This window comes from Sciurus carolinensis, chromosome 10 (genome assembly GCF_902686445.1).
Source record: "Sciurus carolinensis chromosome 10, mSciCar1.2, whole genome shotgun sequence".
Classification (NCBI taxonomy): Eukaryota; Metazoa; Chordata; class Mammalia; order Rodentia; family Sciuridae; genus Sciurus; species Sciurus carolinensis.
Genome location: NC_062222.1, coordinates 48,410,945 through 48,427,805, shown reverse-complemented (window position 1 = coordinate 48,427,805; position 16,861 = coordinate 48,410,945). Strand labels below are relative to the sequence as shown.

At 35.7% G+C, this 16,861-nt stretch overlaps 1 protein-coding gene across 8 annotated transcripts in view; it reads left to right on the top strand.

Annotated features, from left to right (window-relative positions):
- The window catches only part of Sgms2 (sphingomyelin synthase 2), an 84,120-nt gene that overhangs the window by 33,629 nt on the left and 33,630 nt on the right, over positions 1–16,861 (top strand). For all 8 annotated transcript variants that reach the window (XR_007110509.1, XM_047566564.1, XM_047566560.1 and 5 more), the window contains one exon: positions 8,377–8,479. The gene's annotated coding sequence lies outside the window, so the exon portion shown is untranslated. The remainder of the gene's footprint in view (positions 1–8,376; positions 8,480–16,861) is intronic.

Below are 16,861 nucleotides of genomic sequence, written 5' to 3'. Positions count from 1 at the left end.
CATGTATACAATTATATTTGTATAAATTTGCAAAGTAGAATTGTAGGTTATAAGGTATAAGTATAATTTTGACAAATATCATTAAACTGCCTTCCAGAGTAGGTTTTCTTATCACATTCCTACTGGAAACTTGTGAAGTTTTCAGGGTCTGGAGTTTTTGCCAATAATGATAGGTTAAATGGCTTCTCAAAATAGTCTCAATTTAGGAATGCTATTCAGAATTTTCAGTGGCATTTTGAAAAGCAAATTCTTGGAAAAGGAAATAGCACTACAACTGAGTTTTTTTAATTTTAAATTTTTATTGTACATGTTGCCAGACAGTAATTTTAAAAGTCTGCCAAGTCATTTTAGATTTTCTGTTATAAATTTTAAGATGATGTTTGCTACTTGTAAATTCCATAAACATATAGATAAAAGTGTTTCTCAGGTGCATGATATACTTAGCTGAACTAAAAGACCTTTCTGCTATAGCTTGATCCTATATTATAGCTAACTGCAATAAATCAGTGTTCAGTGAGCCGAATGGCAGGCCCGAGGCTGCTGTCCTCAGACAGATGTGGGGAGGGTTCCCACCAGTCCTGGTAGGAGGGGTTCACTATTCCTACAGTCTTTTTGTTGTTGTTATGTTTTGTGTTTGGATTGAATCCAGGGGCACTGTATCACTAAATGATGAGCTAAGGGATCACTAAGGGATGAGCTAAATCCCCATCCCTTTTTATTTTATTTTGGGTCTTGCTAAGTTGCTGAGACTAGGTTTCAACTTGTGATCCTCCTGATTCAATCTCCCAAATTGCTGGGAATATAGGTGTGCACCAACACACCCAGCTCCTAAACTGTTTTTGCAAAAAACTATATGTTGAGCACCTGCTTTTCTGCAGGGAGTATGGAATTTGGGTTTGTATCTGGCAAAGGGTGTGTAAGTGACCAACCTTAATAAAAATATAAATATAAATATAAATATAAATATAAATATAAATAAATGAATATATAAATACATACCTTGGGTATTGAATATCTAGTGAGCTTTCCTGGTCTACACTACTTCTCACCTGTTGCTGGTGAAATTAAGCACACCTCATGTTGTTCCACTGGAAAAGAACCATTGAAAGTTTGTGCCTGGTCTTCTCCAAACTTTGCCCAAATGCCTTTTCCCTTTGCTGATTTTACTTTGTATCCCTTTGCAGCAATAAATCATAGCCATGAGTAGTACATATGCAGAGTTCTCTGAAGCCTCAACCGAGGGTGGTCCTGCCCCTGCAGACAGTCAGCAGTGTAAAGATTTTTATATTCTGTCTTCTGCAGTATTAGTGCAAATGAGACCTATATGGTAGCACATAATTAATTGACTTTTTTCAATTTTTTAATTTGTTCTAGTTATACATGACAGTAGAATGCATTTTTGCATTTTGATAAATCATATATAAATGGAGTGTAATTTCTCAATTTTTTGATTGTACATGTTGTAGGATCACATTGGTCATGCAGTCATATATGTACATGAGGTAATACTGTCTCTTTCACTCTATTATCCCTCCTACCCCCATGTCCCTTCCCCTCTTTTCACTCCCCTCTACCTAATCTAAAGTAACTCTATTTTTCCCTAGTGCCTCCCCGCTTATTGTGAATTAGCATCCGCATATCAGAGAAAGCATTCAGTCTTTGGTTTTTTGGATTTGGCTTATTTCGCTTAGCATGATATTCTCCAACTCCATCCGTTTACCACCAAATGCCATAATTTTATTCTTCTTTAAAGCTGAGTAATATTCCATCATAGACTCTTAGCACTATTTCTTAACTTGTAGTCTGTGTTTTATAGTAAAATGTCCATCCAGTCTTCAAGATTTTTTAATATAGTGATTTAACATTTACTCCTAACAAACGGAGATGGTAATAAGTCTCCCCTGGAATTTGGAATGCTTAGTGGTGAATCCACATGACTGGTTCTTTGGTCATATTATTGTATTTAGACATACAAGTTCCTTGCTTTCCTTCTCTATAATTTGATTATTCAAAAAATGGATATGCCCAAATTCCTTTGGATTCATAGGCCCAGAATTTTAGTTAAGTAGTCTGATTTCTGAATTATGCTTTGACTCTGAAGCTTATCTGCAAATAAGTAGTCCTAGAATCTTCACATTAGCGCCACTTTTTGGCCAACTGGGCCACGTAAATGCTGATTTGCAGGACAGCAGAATTTTGCCCAAATACGGCATACAGCAGAAAGATTGAAATAAGACTTTATTTTTGTATAATTATGTTGTATTTGAATTCTATTTAAAATTTTTAAATATTCAGGTAGAAAAAATGTTTAAGACAGTTAAAGACTTATTTGTTTAAGCTGCTGTTCCTAAGGAACTTAGATAGCTCCTAAAGATAAAACATTTTATTTACTTTATTTTATTTGGTGCTGAGGATGGAATCCAGGGCCTTATGTATGCTAAGCACACCATCTACCCCAGAGCTTCACCTCCAGCCCTCAAAGTTTATATTGTTTAAAAATGTCAACTGTAATCAGGAACAGAGGTTCTCAATTTCAGGGGTGACTGGTATGTGTTTGACATGGTGGCGACCACAATTATCAGTGTTTTCGTTTTCACAACTGCTTGTTAAGTAGCTGTTTATCTCTGTTTGAGGCATAGAGGGTTTAAGTGAGTTTCCCAAAGTGAAGTGATTTGCTAGAATGTGGTTGAACTAGATTTTGAATTCGTGTCCTACCTCTCCCGAGGCTGAGCCACTATCCTTCCCTGATCAAATGGTAACATCTCCCTGGCACTAAAGAAAATTGGGTGTATGGAGACTCCTACACACTTACCCTTAGGTAGAGGAATGATCCAGTGTTTGGCTGAGCATAAGAAATCATTGAGGGATTTAAGAAACACAAAATTGAGTGTGTTTCTCCCTGATTCCATTTATTCTTGGGGCAAAACCCAAATATCATAGGCCTTATCAGGCTATTCAAGAGTCACTTTCCCTCGTTTCTGCCAAGCTGACTCTCCATTGCTAAATGTGCAGATCATACCTTGCTTTGTTTCTTAGGCCTTTGCACTCCCCACCCATCTGTCTTTACTGATCCCACCCGACCTGACTGACGCTTTGTCCTTCTGATATTAGTTTAGAGTTTCTTCCAAGAAGCCTTCTCTGAACTTTCCAGAATGGCTTGTGTGTCTTGGCCATGTATTCCAATAGTCTTGAACTTTTAATTTTGCAAACATTTACACCCTGTGTGATTTATTTGTTTCTCCAACCAGTTCATAGGATCTCTGATATCAGGGACAAGGTCTGTCTTATTTGCCTGGCCATAACAGGTAGCTAAATGAAGGTCAGATACATTTTCAAAATATGAGAAAGTTAATGGTGATTTGGCTGTCAGTGTACACAAATGCAGTAAACTGTGCTCACTGTCATAGGTAGGGCTCTACTCCCATTTAAGGATTAGAAATATACAGTTACAATGTACAAACAAATATTCTTTTTTTTAAAACTAGTTTGTAGTAAGCAGGTTGTCAGCAACAAATTTATGAATTAAATCCTGAGCCATCTGCTGGCAGTTCCTTGCTTAAGACCTAAACTCCATTTGAGAGTTTGCAGAACTGAATACTTTATATTCTCCATTACACGTAGGAGCCAAGACAACTTTTAGAGGTTCAGGAGGTCTACCTGTCAACTATGAACCCCAAATTAGGAAAACCTTCTTTAGAATGGTTAAGGATTTTAAAATACTTTGGAGAGCAATTCACCCCCATATTTCTTGCCACCAATAAGTCTAACCTACAACTAGCCAGAATATTCTTTTCTTAAATCTGCTATGAATTCGATCTGTTAGAATTCAAGTTTTTAGACATGGAAAGATGTTTCTTTTTGAGATACATTTTTAAGGGAAAAAATTCAGAGAAGATAAAGTTTTAACATGTCCAAGATGAAGTTTGCTAAGTAAACTTATACCCATTTTGTAACTGTGGAAAACAAAGTAAAATTTATATTTTCTATTTGACTTTGTAGTACCTATGGCTGTCAGCCATACTGAAACCCATATAATAATGAATATTATTTGATGAGAAGGAAAAAGAAAAATTTCTAAAATTACTTTTATATCCTTCAGTTCAAAAGTATTAAATGAATTTAGGATCTAGGACTTTCCCACTAAGATTAGAAGGAATATTTAGGCATTAGCCTTTTATCTTACTTTCTTGTGTCTCTAGCAGGTATGTTCCATGGGCAGGGAGAAAGACATTTAGACAAAATAAAACAACATACAAAAAATAAATAAACCTAAAATACCCACCCATGTCTGGTGTGTGTATGGCTTTAAAAATATATATGCTTTTTTTCTTCCCTTGAATATTCTATCCATTAGAGGATAGAAATGACCAGAAAAGTGGTGGAGCCATAAAGTATATGAGAAAAGCAATAACTGGTGGAAACTTTATAAAGGATGCAAGCCCAAAATGTTTTTATTCTGAGTTTTTGACTTCTATTGTGACTCAGGGGGTCAGGCTATCTTTAACTTGAAGACAAAAGATTAGTAAGGTGACCTTAGTCTAGCTGTGTCATGATTTCTTTTCCTTATGGTATTTGAGGGTGAATCCCCTCATTTTTGAAACTATATATTATGGTAATCAATTCGTGTTATAAGAAGAAGGGGAAAAAGTATGTGTATTTGAGTGTTAATTCCGTGGTCTGGAATATAGCCCACAAATGAGTCAATGATCCTGTTATCTTTAAAAAAATTCTCTCTTGACTATGAGGTCAGAATTAGTGACTCAATGCTGTTTAGGAGTACGTTATGTTACAGTGAATTCATGAGAAAACTCTTTCTTCTAGGGATGCCAAGTAACCTCCAGGACACTGTGTAATTCCAGTTCCCTTGTACATTCAAGGCTCCTGATTGCCTTTTCTGTCACTTGCTAGATTTCTAACTTTCACTTCTTACACCTCAGATGGGATGCCTACCCTGCAAAGTGGCTGTGCATTTTGATGTCTATATTTGGGGGGCACTAGAACCATAGTCTATGATTATATAAGCTTTGGGGATGAGTGGCTTGCCCTCCATACTCCACAAGAAAATTCGATAGGAAAAATAATGTTACCTTTATTTCAGTTTTAAGGGATCTGGTGATTGTTTGCATACCAAAATACTTTTTGAATTCTTCTGACTTACAAGGAATGATTGAAGGAGCTTCTATGACTAGTAAGGAAGTGGGAAAGAATGGTGTCAAGATTAAGCATTAAATCAACGGTCCAGTGTTGGGAAGAGCTTATGCTGAATAAATACCTGCCCTGAGCCTGACTATACCTGTGCTTCGGTTGCCTTCATCCTACCAAACACAAATGAGTTACTAGGCAACAGGAGTGATTCACACACTCTAAACACCTCATTACAAATGAAATGTCCAACCTCAGTATTTCCAGGAAATGCCCCGCTTCTAAGTCACCAAAGAGTGGATAAACATTCTCAGAGGCACTAAGGGCATCAGATGACCAAGAGCTGGTAACTGTATGTAAGAAGGTGGGACCAGCTAATATTTGGAAGGATGTTGTCTCACAGGGCAAACACTGTTTCGTCTGTGGTAACTGCCCCAAGGAAGCATTGAAGGGGAAAAGGTGTGTTGTTATCTCCAGAAAGACTCACAGGAAAGGAAATCTGTTGCTGTTAGGGGAAAAAAATAGCATGTTCCTAATTGTCAAAAAAAAAAAAAAGCAGAAAGAAACAACATAACATAGTAAAATGAGCAATGGACTCTGGACCCAGACTGCCTGGATTTAAATCCCATTTCTGCCACTTGTTAGAAATTTCACTTGTCATACCTCAGATGGGAGCAGTAAGGTTGCCAACCTCATGAAGTTGGTTGTCCATTTTGATATCCATACTTAGGAAGCTCTGGAACCAGAGTCCCTAATTACCTAAGCTCTGTGACTGGGGTGGCTCACCCTCCATATTTCACAACTCCGTGAGGGCTGAATCATGAGGGAATGAAGAAATTACAAAGATAAGCGGGACCCTGTTCAAGGATTTACTTATTCTTTTGTGATTCTGAGGACTAGAATTATAGAGATTATAGCCATAAATCATTTGAGAAGCTTCTCCAAGGATTTTCAGAATTCTGTACTTTGAAAATTACATATTGAAAAGCTACATCAGAGTTACTTTGATATTCTGATACCGTGTTTTTGTTTTACTGTTCTTTATGCATTACATCATAGCCCACCTTTTTATGTAAGACATGCTGTATTAGAAAATGCAATTACATGAAGTAAACCATAGAAAGTCAGATGGGCCTTGTATTTGATAGGTACACAATTCTGTAAACACATCACTGACTCGTTTAGAAAGATACCTGTGGTTCTTCAGAAAAGGGTAAGATCACTCTGGTGTCTTTGAGTATGTGGGCTGATGTATTCATTCAACAGCCATTCTAGGGCCAGAATGCCAGGTACTTGGCTAGTGGCCAGTGACACTGACAAATAAGATATGGACTCTGTCCTTGCAACTCATAACTGGCCGAGGAGATAGCCCTGTGTAAGCAATGAACTATGAAACTGTGCAGCCTGCTACAAAAATGGGTAGGAGCATAGGGAAGGCAAGAGGACCATTGACCTTGAGTCCCAGTCTGACTTCTCTTGAATTTATTTTTTAAAGAGAAGTGAGAATGTTAGGGAACGGGATGGGGAATATGTGACCGTGTGTTGGTCTAGGAGTTTGACAGTGCCCAGGTGATGTTCTGTAGCAATTAAACATGACTGAGAGAGAGCTATGACATTTGGAGAGAGGAAAGGCAGGTAATCAGTGTCTTTCTTATTCCTGAATTTGCAGATTTTTTCTCATTCCATTATGTTTAGATGGACCAAATGTCGGGTGAGGGTGTTTCCCAAGGAAATGGGGAACTCTAAAGAGGAAAGGGTTAGGGAGGGGAGGGACTTTCACCCATCATTATTGTTAATTTGTACCCAAGGCCAAAGGTGCAGCACATTAAGTAAGTACATGAAATCTTTTTATTCAATTACTGTAAATATTTCTTTTTAAATATATATATGTATATATACACATATATATACATACATATATATATATATATATATATTTTTTTTTTTTTTGGTGTTGACAGTTAAACCCAGGGCCTTTCTTATGCTGTACATGCATCTACCACTGAGCTATGCCACCAGCCTCTCAAAATATTTATTTTTCAATTGAAACAAAAAATTGCACACATTTAAGAATACAACATGATATCAAGAGTTCTTTTATTAGTGAAATAATAGCACAATGATTTAAGGCTAACCTGGATCCCTATAACAAGTAAGAAAAAAGCAAACATTGAACTCTAAAATGTTCTGACTTTTCTCAAAGCCACAACACACAGTGCTTCACTTAATTTGACATTGAATGTGGAGTCCCTGTTTTACATTCAAGCATACACCTTGAAAAACTTTCTATAAGTTTGTATTGTTGATCAGGGGGAAGTGTTCATAAGTTTGGCTTATTTGATGAAGGACCCAGAGTTGTCCCTTTTATTGCCATTTATATAAATTTAAATATTCTCATCAGGAGTCTTTGTTACTTGGTAGAAAACTGTATTAACCCTTACTCATAAAATATTACTAAGCGAACATCATTTATTTTCAAAATAGAAACAATATATAATTCCTCAAATGATTCAAATACATACACTGATAAGATTTCACTAAATTTGTTTATATTTATTTGTTCCAAAAGTCTTTAAGACAGAAATTTGTCATTTTAATTAACAAAGTTGTAACATTTGATCAGCTGCATTTTCAACATTTTTTGACTCAGGTCTGGGGTAAAAACTGGAACAATCTGCTACCCTGAGAAAAATTTCAAATCTAGGATTGCAAATTGTTATCAGAGAGGTCTAGTCTTCTTTGATACTATAAATTCCTTCTTTGATGCTAGTGAAATACATGAACTCCTTAAATCAAGATATGCAATTTCAGATTGCTTGAAACATTTTTATTTCCCAATTTGAAATATTTCCAGAAAGACTTTTTGAATATCAACTATTTTAAACAGAGTTTGTACTAATAAGTGTTATTATTTACTAGTTTTGTATCTGCATCCATAATCATGGTCAATTGGTAACACAGTAGTTTACTTGTAGGTTCATTGGTGTTGTCTTCTGAGCTCACCCAGTAACTTTCCATTGTTTAACTTGCCTTCAGTTAACCACATCTTGTTCTGAGGGATATGACCTTTATCCTTCAACCTTACGAAATTATTTTCTTTGGTTTTAATGCTTTTGTCCAATGTGCCTGAATCAAGCACTCTTCCTCAAGATCTAATTTAATTGATTTCAGTCCTGGTGGGAAAGGGGGTTTGCCTCAGGCCTCTAAAACCAGTCTTTTTCTTCTTCCATTCAGATGTCTAAATAGTAGATGGAACCTGTTGGGTGATTCTTCCTGACTAATTTCCCTTCTCATGTGACCTATTCTCTGTGAGTACCTGGAAGAAGAGTGATATAAGGTAAGTCATGTTTTTAAATTGTAATAAATCAAAGGTTAATCATTTAACATAGTTCCTTATTTAAAGTAGGGCAAAGAAACTGAGGACCAAGGAAACTGCTTAAATCTTCATCAAATGGCAGTCAGGGTTAGAAGCTAGATGTGGGCTCCTAAGATTTTTTTTTTTCAAGATAATAAAATACTAATGTTTTATGACAAATAAAAACATGACATGAAAAACATTAAAGGAGGAGGTTATAACTAGTAAGAATTACACATTTTGTACACGTATTATCTCAAAATAAATTGGTAGCCATCAAGTGTAAGCATAACTACACAGGGAAGAAATAGTTACCAAAAAAAAAAAAAAGGAAAGTGCATTATTTGTTTGCATATGAGATGATCATTTTGATGTTAAACTTGATTAGGCTATAGTCCCCAGTAATTCAGTTAAACACTAATCTGGATATTGCTGTGAACATTTCATAAATGTGATTAAAATCTATAATAAATGGACCTAAAGTAAAGGAGATTTTCCTAGATAAGCTGAGAGTGGGTTCTCTTACTGTGAATTAAAAGCAGAGCTAAGGCTCAACTGAAGAAGAAATTCTGCCTGTGGACAGCATGCTGCGTTACCTTTTGCCCAAGTATTTCAAGCTTCCCTTCCTGATGACCTGCTCTGGGAATTTCAAACTTACCTAGGCAGGTCCAAAATGGTCAAGGCCAAATACCCCTCTCTCTTTTTTTTTTAACATGACAATAGAGTATATTTTAAAAGATTATATATACATAGAATAAGTATAACTCGTTCCAATTAGGATCCCATTATTGTGGTTGTAAATGATGTGGAGTTACTTGGGTCATGTATTTATATATGAGGATAGGAAAGATATGTCCTATTCATTTTACTCTCTTTCTTATTCCCATCCTCCCCCCACTTCTCTTCTAAGATGTTTCCATGCAAATATATCTGTGTTTAATTTGCTTTTGAGATCAGCAAAGGCATGATATAGGGGTTGTGGTTGTTGAATAAACTTTAGTTGTTCATTATCTTATGTGTTATCCATAAATTATCTTCATTGAGCTAAAGGGCCAAATAAATTTTTTAAAAAAATCTCTGGGGATTTTGACATCTCACATCACTGGATTAAGCTCACAGTGTTGTTCTGAGCACTAAGAAAACGTACCTGGAACATCTAGTCATTAGTGTTCTCTATCCCTGTTACCTTATCCTACCTCTTTCTTTGAAGAATGGAATTTTTTATTTGCTTTATTCAGCTGTATTTGATGAGAAGAATAACATCTTTTTCTTTCATAAAATTGTATTTACTTGTTTACAAATATGGCTAAACATCTAAGAAATCTGTAAAATAATGAGACTGTACTAAATGAGAAAACTGAAACTCAGCTCTGCTAAATTATCTACCCAGACTCAGTCTTGGCTTGTTTATGGCCTACTGGAGATAAGGATTCGGGTCTTTTTGACTTCTGACCCAGGGTTTTGCCATGACACTATTAGTTTATAAGCTTTTGTAGCCATGGAAGCATATTTCAGATGAGATTTTGGATAATTCCTCCAAAATAGAAACAAAGTGCCCTGCAAGTTGGAACATGATGAGGGCCTGAAAACATATCCACATCGTCTTCCTGGGACACTCTTGTAAAATATGTCTTTTCTCTTGACTAGCTCACAAGGTACTCGGCCTTCCCTCATCCCATCACCTCCTCTGCACAACAATCTGAATGTGTCTAGGTGAACTGTTCTAGGGCATTTCTATCCCTTCTATTTGATCTTGAACATAAATGGAAAAGTTAGGGGAGGTAAGGTGATCCATCCTGGAAATGACATTTACAAAGGGAATAATATAAAGTTCTTCTGAGTTGATTCTGCAACATTTTTACTATATGGCAAGAGGAAGCAGCAGGGGACGACTGGCTTTGAGAATCTACTGATCTCTGGCATTGGTTCTTCTGGCGCAGTAAGGACATGGTACCCCGTTTTCCTTTCCTTTGCTGTGAGAACTCAACCTGAACCTGTGTGCACATTTGTAGATACTTTTCTCAAACAGCGCATAGAATGGCGAGCTTAGCCTCAAATGCTGGCTCTGCTATTTATTTGCTGGTGACTGTGAGCAATTCACTTATCTCTCTCTGTGCTCCTCTGTGAAATGTGAATAATAATAATGCATACCTCATCACAGAATTGTGAAGATTATATTAGTGAAGCATGTTTAATAGTGTTTGCACGATAATAAGGACCATATAAATGTTCAATGCAACTTTTACTCTTCAGAAGATTTTATAAATAAATTACATTACTAGTAGGTTATGAATCTAAAATTTTTTAAACACTTAAAAACATTCCAGTCTTGTTAAACTAAAATAAAAAAATATTTTGGGGGTAGAAAATTTGGCCTAGTGGTAGAGCACTTACCTAGCATGCACGAGGCCCTGGGCTCCATCCCCCAGCACTGCAAAAAAGTAAAAACAAACAAACAACACAATAACAACAAAAAGCCCCAAACCAACCTACAATTTTTAGGCAGGGTATGCTAGTGCACACCTGTTGTCCCCAAACTACTCTGGAGGGTGAGGCAGAAAGATGGGTTGAGCCCAGGCCAGGCCTAACCTAGACAACATAACAAGAGCCTGTCTCAAAATTTTTTCCTTGGTGGAGAGAATGTAGCATAATAGTGATAAAGTTTACTTAGCTTTGCATGATCACAATTGTTAAAAATTGTTTAAAGTATATATAGTATTTTTAAATACTTCTCTAAATAAAAATTTTCTTAAAATAACAAAACCAAAAATAAAATGATCAGCTGGCTTCACAATATAAATTAGACTTGTTATGGGTTCAGAGAATTTTTTACTTCCACCTAGTCATTATGCACCAACTTATAGATGAAGAAATGTACACAAAGTGGTCAGCTTTTCTACAGATACTCCCTTTGACAGTTAATCTTCAAATTCAGGCTTCTGGTTGCACTTCAGCCAAAATATCTACAAAGTCTGTTTATTTAGTCAGTTATCAGTTGAAAAGCAATAAGGTCCCTGAGTGCATTTTTTGATTTAGGAAGTTGGTGCCACTTTCAGAATCATATGAAGCTATTTTCTGCTCCTGTTGCCCTGGGGTTATGAATCCCTGCCTTACATTTGAGTCTTTTTCCAGTGGCCCTTTTGTCCTTGTCCTTGTCATACACAATTATTTTTTACATTTGAAAACTTCATGATTACTGAATATTCTGTGAATTACCAAGAATAATTAAGTAATTCTGTAGATTTTCTTATGGTAGCTTGAGTATCCCTTATCTGAAAACCTGAAATCTAGAATGCTCTAAAATCCAAAACTTTTTTAGGGCTGATATGGTGCCACCAGTGGAAAATTCCACACCTCACCTCATGTGATGAGTTTTTTAAAATGCACAAAATTGTTTGAAAATTTTTGTGTAAAATTACCTTAAGGCTATGTGTATAGGAGGAATATATGAAACACAAGTGAATTTTTTGTTTAGCCCTGGGTCCCAATCCCAGGAGAACTCATATGTATGCACACATTCCAAAAAAGAAACAAGAAGGAAAATTAAAAGAGAAAGAAAGAAAAGAAAAACAGATCTTAATGGTCACAAGCATTTCAGAAGAGATACTCAACCTGTATTGACAAATAATCTTTGAACACAAGTCTGATTTGCACCTATAGATCATCATATGAAGCAGATCTGCATGAAAATTATGCATGAACATACAGGCCAAAAGGCATAATAAGTTGAAGAATGGTAACTCTGCCATGAAAATGTGGACACTCAACAGGGGCAGGTTAATTTCTAACAAGCTGAAAACTATAAATTAGGGTTTTTTTTTAAAGCACTTTTAAAACTTTATTTTATTTATTTATTTTGTATATGGTGCTGAGGATCGAACCCAGTGCCTCACATGTTGTAAGAAAGCGCTCAACCACTGAGCCACAATTTCAGACCCCAAAATTAGTTTTTGTTTTTTTAATGAAACTTGAGGGAGAGGAAGCAGAAGGTCTGGTATCCTATCCAGGCAGCAAGGGGTTCATTTCTGGGTGCAGGGGCAACACAGCCCAGGGAGTCACAGCAGGGAGGGTTTCTAGGAGGATGTAACTGCAACATAACATAACCTGAGGCTTGAGACAGAGCCTGAGCAGAGAATCTGGGTGAGAGGAGACAGATCACCGTAAATTACAGGCAAAGACCTGGTAAGGAGATACTGCCAGTGAGTGGAACAAAAATTAAGTGCTTATGACTGAAGGCACAGGATTTAGGGAAGAGGGATAATGCAAGTTGTAAAAAGGAAGACTGTAAAGGAAGGCAGAGGCCAGATTATAAAGGACCTCGTGTGCAATTCTAGGAAGTAATAGACGTCAGAAGGACACACCTCCATCTAAGAATAAAAAATAAATAAATAATTGGAGAAAGGTAACCTGACTGGATATTAAGGAAACTATGTTAATTTTGGTTAATTGTAACAATGGCATTACAGTTGGGTTTTAAACAGTTGGTTTAAAACAAAACAAAACAAAAAAACCCTCTGTTTTAGAGGTATACTGAAATATTTACAGATGAAATTCTGTGGTCTCTGAGATTACTTCAAAAAACCCAAAAACTTAGGGTAGAGTTTAGATTAAGATTTCCCTTAATAATTGTTGTCGCTAATGGGGTTCACGATATACTATGTTGTTTTTAATATGTTTAATTTTTTGTTAATTTTTGGTTTTTTGTTAATTTGTTAATTTTTAATTCGTTAATTTTTTGTTAATTTGTTAACTTTTTGTTTTTCTCTTAAGTGAAAATAAGCAATGGACTTTTTGGTCACAGGGAGCCATTTGAGTGCTTTAAAGAGGCCAGGAAAGCAGGAAGTGGACTGGGATCAAAATCAGAGAGGGAGAATCTCCTGTATTAAATAAAACGACTGCAAAGTTCCTGGTTTCTCCTTGTGCAAAAATGTCCATGACTTTGTATCTTCTTTGTAAACTGTTCTCCATTATGTTTTCTCTTAATACTTTGTGTACCAAATACTAGTATCACCCAAAATTCTTATTACCATAATGCTTTTTTAAAAAAATAATAATTTTATGTACTTTTTTAGTGCAGGGATTCAACCCACCTAACATTTATTTGGGTTATTGATGTGTTTGCACTCATTCCTGTCCTCTGTAAGGCAGAATTGTTTGTGATCTGAACCAAGCTCGAGAGAGCTGCGGTAAATCAATAGATAGGAAATGAAAATGAACAGGAGCGTGGGTGAATGTCAGGTGAGCAGGGGAGGGAGGATGAACCTGAGATGATAGCTAAGATTTTGTTTACTCTATGCAACTGGTGAATGGTGGTACAGTTTGCTGGGAGAAGAATCTAAGTGAGAGGTGCCTGACTGGTGGAAGGAAATGGCAAATGTAGTTTGGGACCTGAGTTGTAAGCATCTGCCTTTTCCATCTCAAGGCTATGAGACCCTTAGATGGAATTCATTCTTTTCCTTTAAAGATACCTCCCATCAAACCCATAATCAATTTTGCCATTCTTAATAGTGCTTCTGAAATTTAGTCATTAGTCAGAATGTCAGTTTGGATCTTGTTCAGTATAAAATTTGGAAATGGCCTCCCAATCTCCTGTATGCTTCTTACTACAGATTATGCCACAAAATGTATAGAAATAAAAGCAAATACAAAAAGCTCAGTCAGGTGCGGTGGCATATACCTGTAGTGCTAGCAACTCTAGAGACTGAGGCAGGAGGATGGCAAGTTTGAGGCCAGTCTCAGCAACTTAGTGAGACCCTGACTCAAAAAATAAACATAAAGGACTGGGGAGGTGGCTAAGTGGTTAAGCATCCCTGGGTTCAATGCCCAGTGCAAACAACAACAAGAACAACAAAAATTTCTAGGCTATTTTTTTTAATGAGGCGCAAAGAAGTGGAATTTCTGTGAACCTTTTTTAAATATGTTTTTGATAGCATATATATATATGTATATATATATATATATAGTCATAGTCAAGAAGAACAATGAGTCATATATAGTTATAGCATATAACTATATATATATATTCATTATTTATAGTCAAACACTTTTATTTTTGTGGGGTCATCAATGGAAATTAGGTTAAATGGAAATAAGATTGAATATGGAATTACATCTTTTAACTTCCTGATTCTAATTGAGCATTGAGTTTACAGTTTCCTGATTCCCTTTAGCATTATGTCCAGGGTTAGAGTCAGTGCTTTGAATCATCCTGTGTTTCTCTAAAACTGCTTCACCCCATGGAAACAGTTCTGATCAGTTTATTCCCGTGGATTGTCTAGTGCTAAGCCAAATAGAGTAACTAATTTGCTGATTTTCTACTCACTACTGATAAGTAGAACTTGGCATTTTAAAAGGCTATTAAAACTAAAGACAGTACTATTCTTCTTTGTTCGAATTTTATTTTTAGTTTCTATCTACATACCCTAGACTTTTTTTTATTCCGAAGTTGTGTATAACAAGTCTTTTATTTTTCCACTTAATTTTCATCATTTGAATTTTCTTTTTGTTTTTACATCTATATGGCATATGGTGTCATTAAACTTAAAGCATTATTTCAGGCTCCTGTCTAATTTTTAAAAGTTTTCATGACTCATTGTTCTTCTTAAGTGACTTCTGGTTGGGAAAATGGTGGGGGAAGTTACTCAAAAGGCCCTTGGGGATAGCCAGCCTTCTCTTGTTACCTTCCTGAATAGGAGAACAGAAATAATTGCCTTCTCTATCTGCTATTTGCCTAACCTTCTAGGCTTTCAGCAATAGTGTAACAATTGATACATATTTGAGGAGAAACTACTGCTTATCTTGTTAGGTCACTGTTTCATTAAACTCAAGATATAGTTAAACATTTCCCATACCTTTCTGCATTGAAGGTCAAATTGAATTCTGAGTTCTTATTTAGATATTTGATAGCTTCAGGTTTTCTGCCCCCACATAATGCTTTTTAAAAAAATTATTCTTTCTATGTTCATGACATTGGATCTTCAATATTTTCTTAAAAACCTCAGATTAAACATTTCTTACAAAACAACACTGGGAAGACCAGTTTAAAAATTTTTATTATAAGCAATATAATTAGAGATTATACATACACACATAGGCACATACTCTTCATCTATTAGGAATAGAAAATAATTCAAAGGCAAAAATCCACAATTGTGTAAGTATGGGGACTTTTTAGTGGAATTCCTTTTAAATTTTTAAAAAGTTACAGATTCCTGGAAGTTGATTATGGGCCTCAGCAGTTTGGAACATAGGTGTTCTTTTGATTGATGGTACACTGATTCCCCCCCTTTCTGAAAATGAGTAGTCATTTAACATTTTAAATTGAGATTACCTCTTAATCCTGGTGATCTTGATTTGAATAGTCCTGTTACTCTATTGCCCTCTCACTTTATTTTTTTTTCATAGTACTTTTTATCCTTAATATTATTATCATTTTATATTAGCAGCATGCAAAGCTCTATGAAGGAATTGCCTTTTTAACTATTGTTATCCCCAGAACACCCACTAAGTATTATGAATTGGACTGCAAAATATAACTGGTAAATCACACCACCAGCATTCACATTTACTTTTTATGAAAATAGTTCAGTGTATTTTATGGATGCTTCAGATTCCAACTGTAGTTATTGAGATTGTTTTAATATTTTACTCTTTTTTTAAATATTATTTTTCATTATCTAATATCTGTTCCAAAACAAATTCTTATCAATACAGTTACTGTTTCAAGAGATGTAAGCTTTTTTAAAGCTTACTATATGTTTAAAAAGAGATGTATGTATAATATGTCAGAATACACTCTACGATCCTGTATATCTAAAACCAAAAACAACAAAAAAAGCTTGTGACAGCCAGGATTGGTGTTGTGCAGTTGGAGTCCCAGACACTCAGGAGACTGAGACACGAAGATTACTTGAGCTCACATATTCAAGATAAGCCTGGGCAACGTAGTGAGACCCCCATCTCAAAACACAAATAACAACAAAAAAATATACAAAACAGCTTATAACTGATTATTCTTGAAGGGTATACATCAATAAAAAAAAATAGATGTTCAAAAAAATATGCCCATTTCTGATCCTACCAACTCTTCAGAGCAGTTTTTGTGCTCCTTTCTGATGACAGCTTAAATCACATTTTAATGGACTTTGTTTCAGGGTAAATTTCCAGTGTCCCTTTTCCATGAATTACAATAAGGTAGAGGCTTGTGTGTTAATTCGTCAAGGAGACTTTCTGCAGGAAGTTCTTGTTATTAATAATTGGGAGGTATGTAGTCACAGGGACTCCTTGTCCTACCATTTGTCAGAGGAGGTATAGGAGAAATCAACTCCAAACAGAAAATACGGAATTGATTTGTGGTTATGAGAC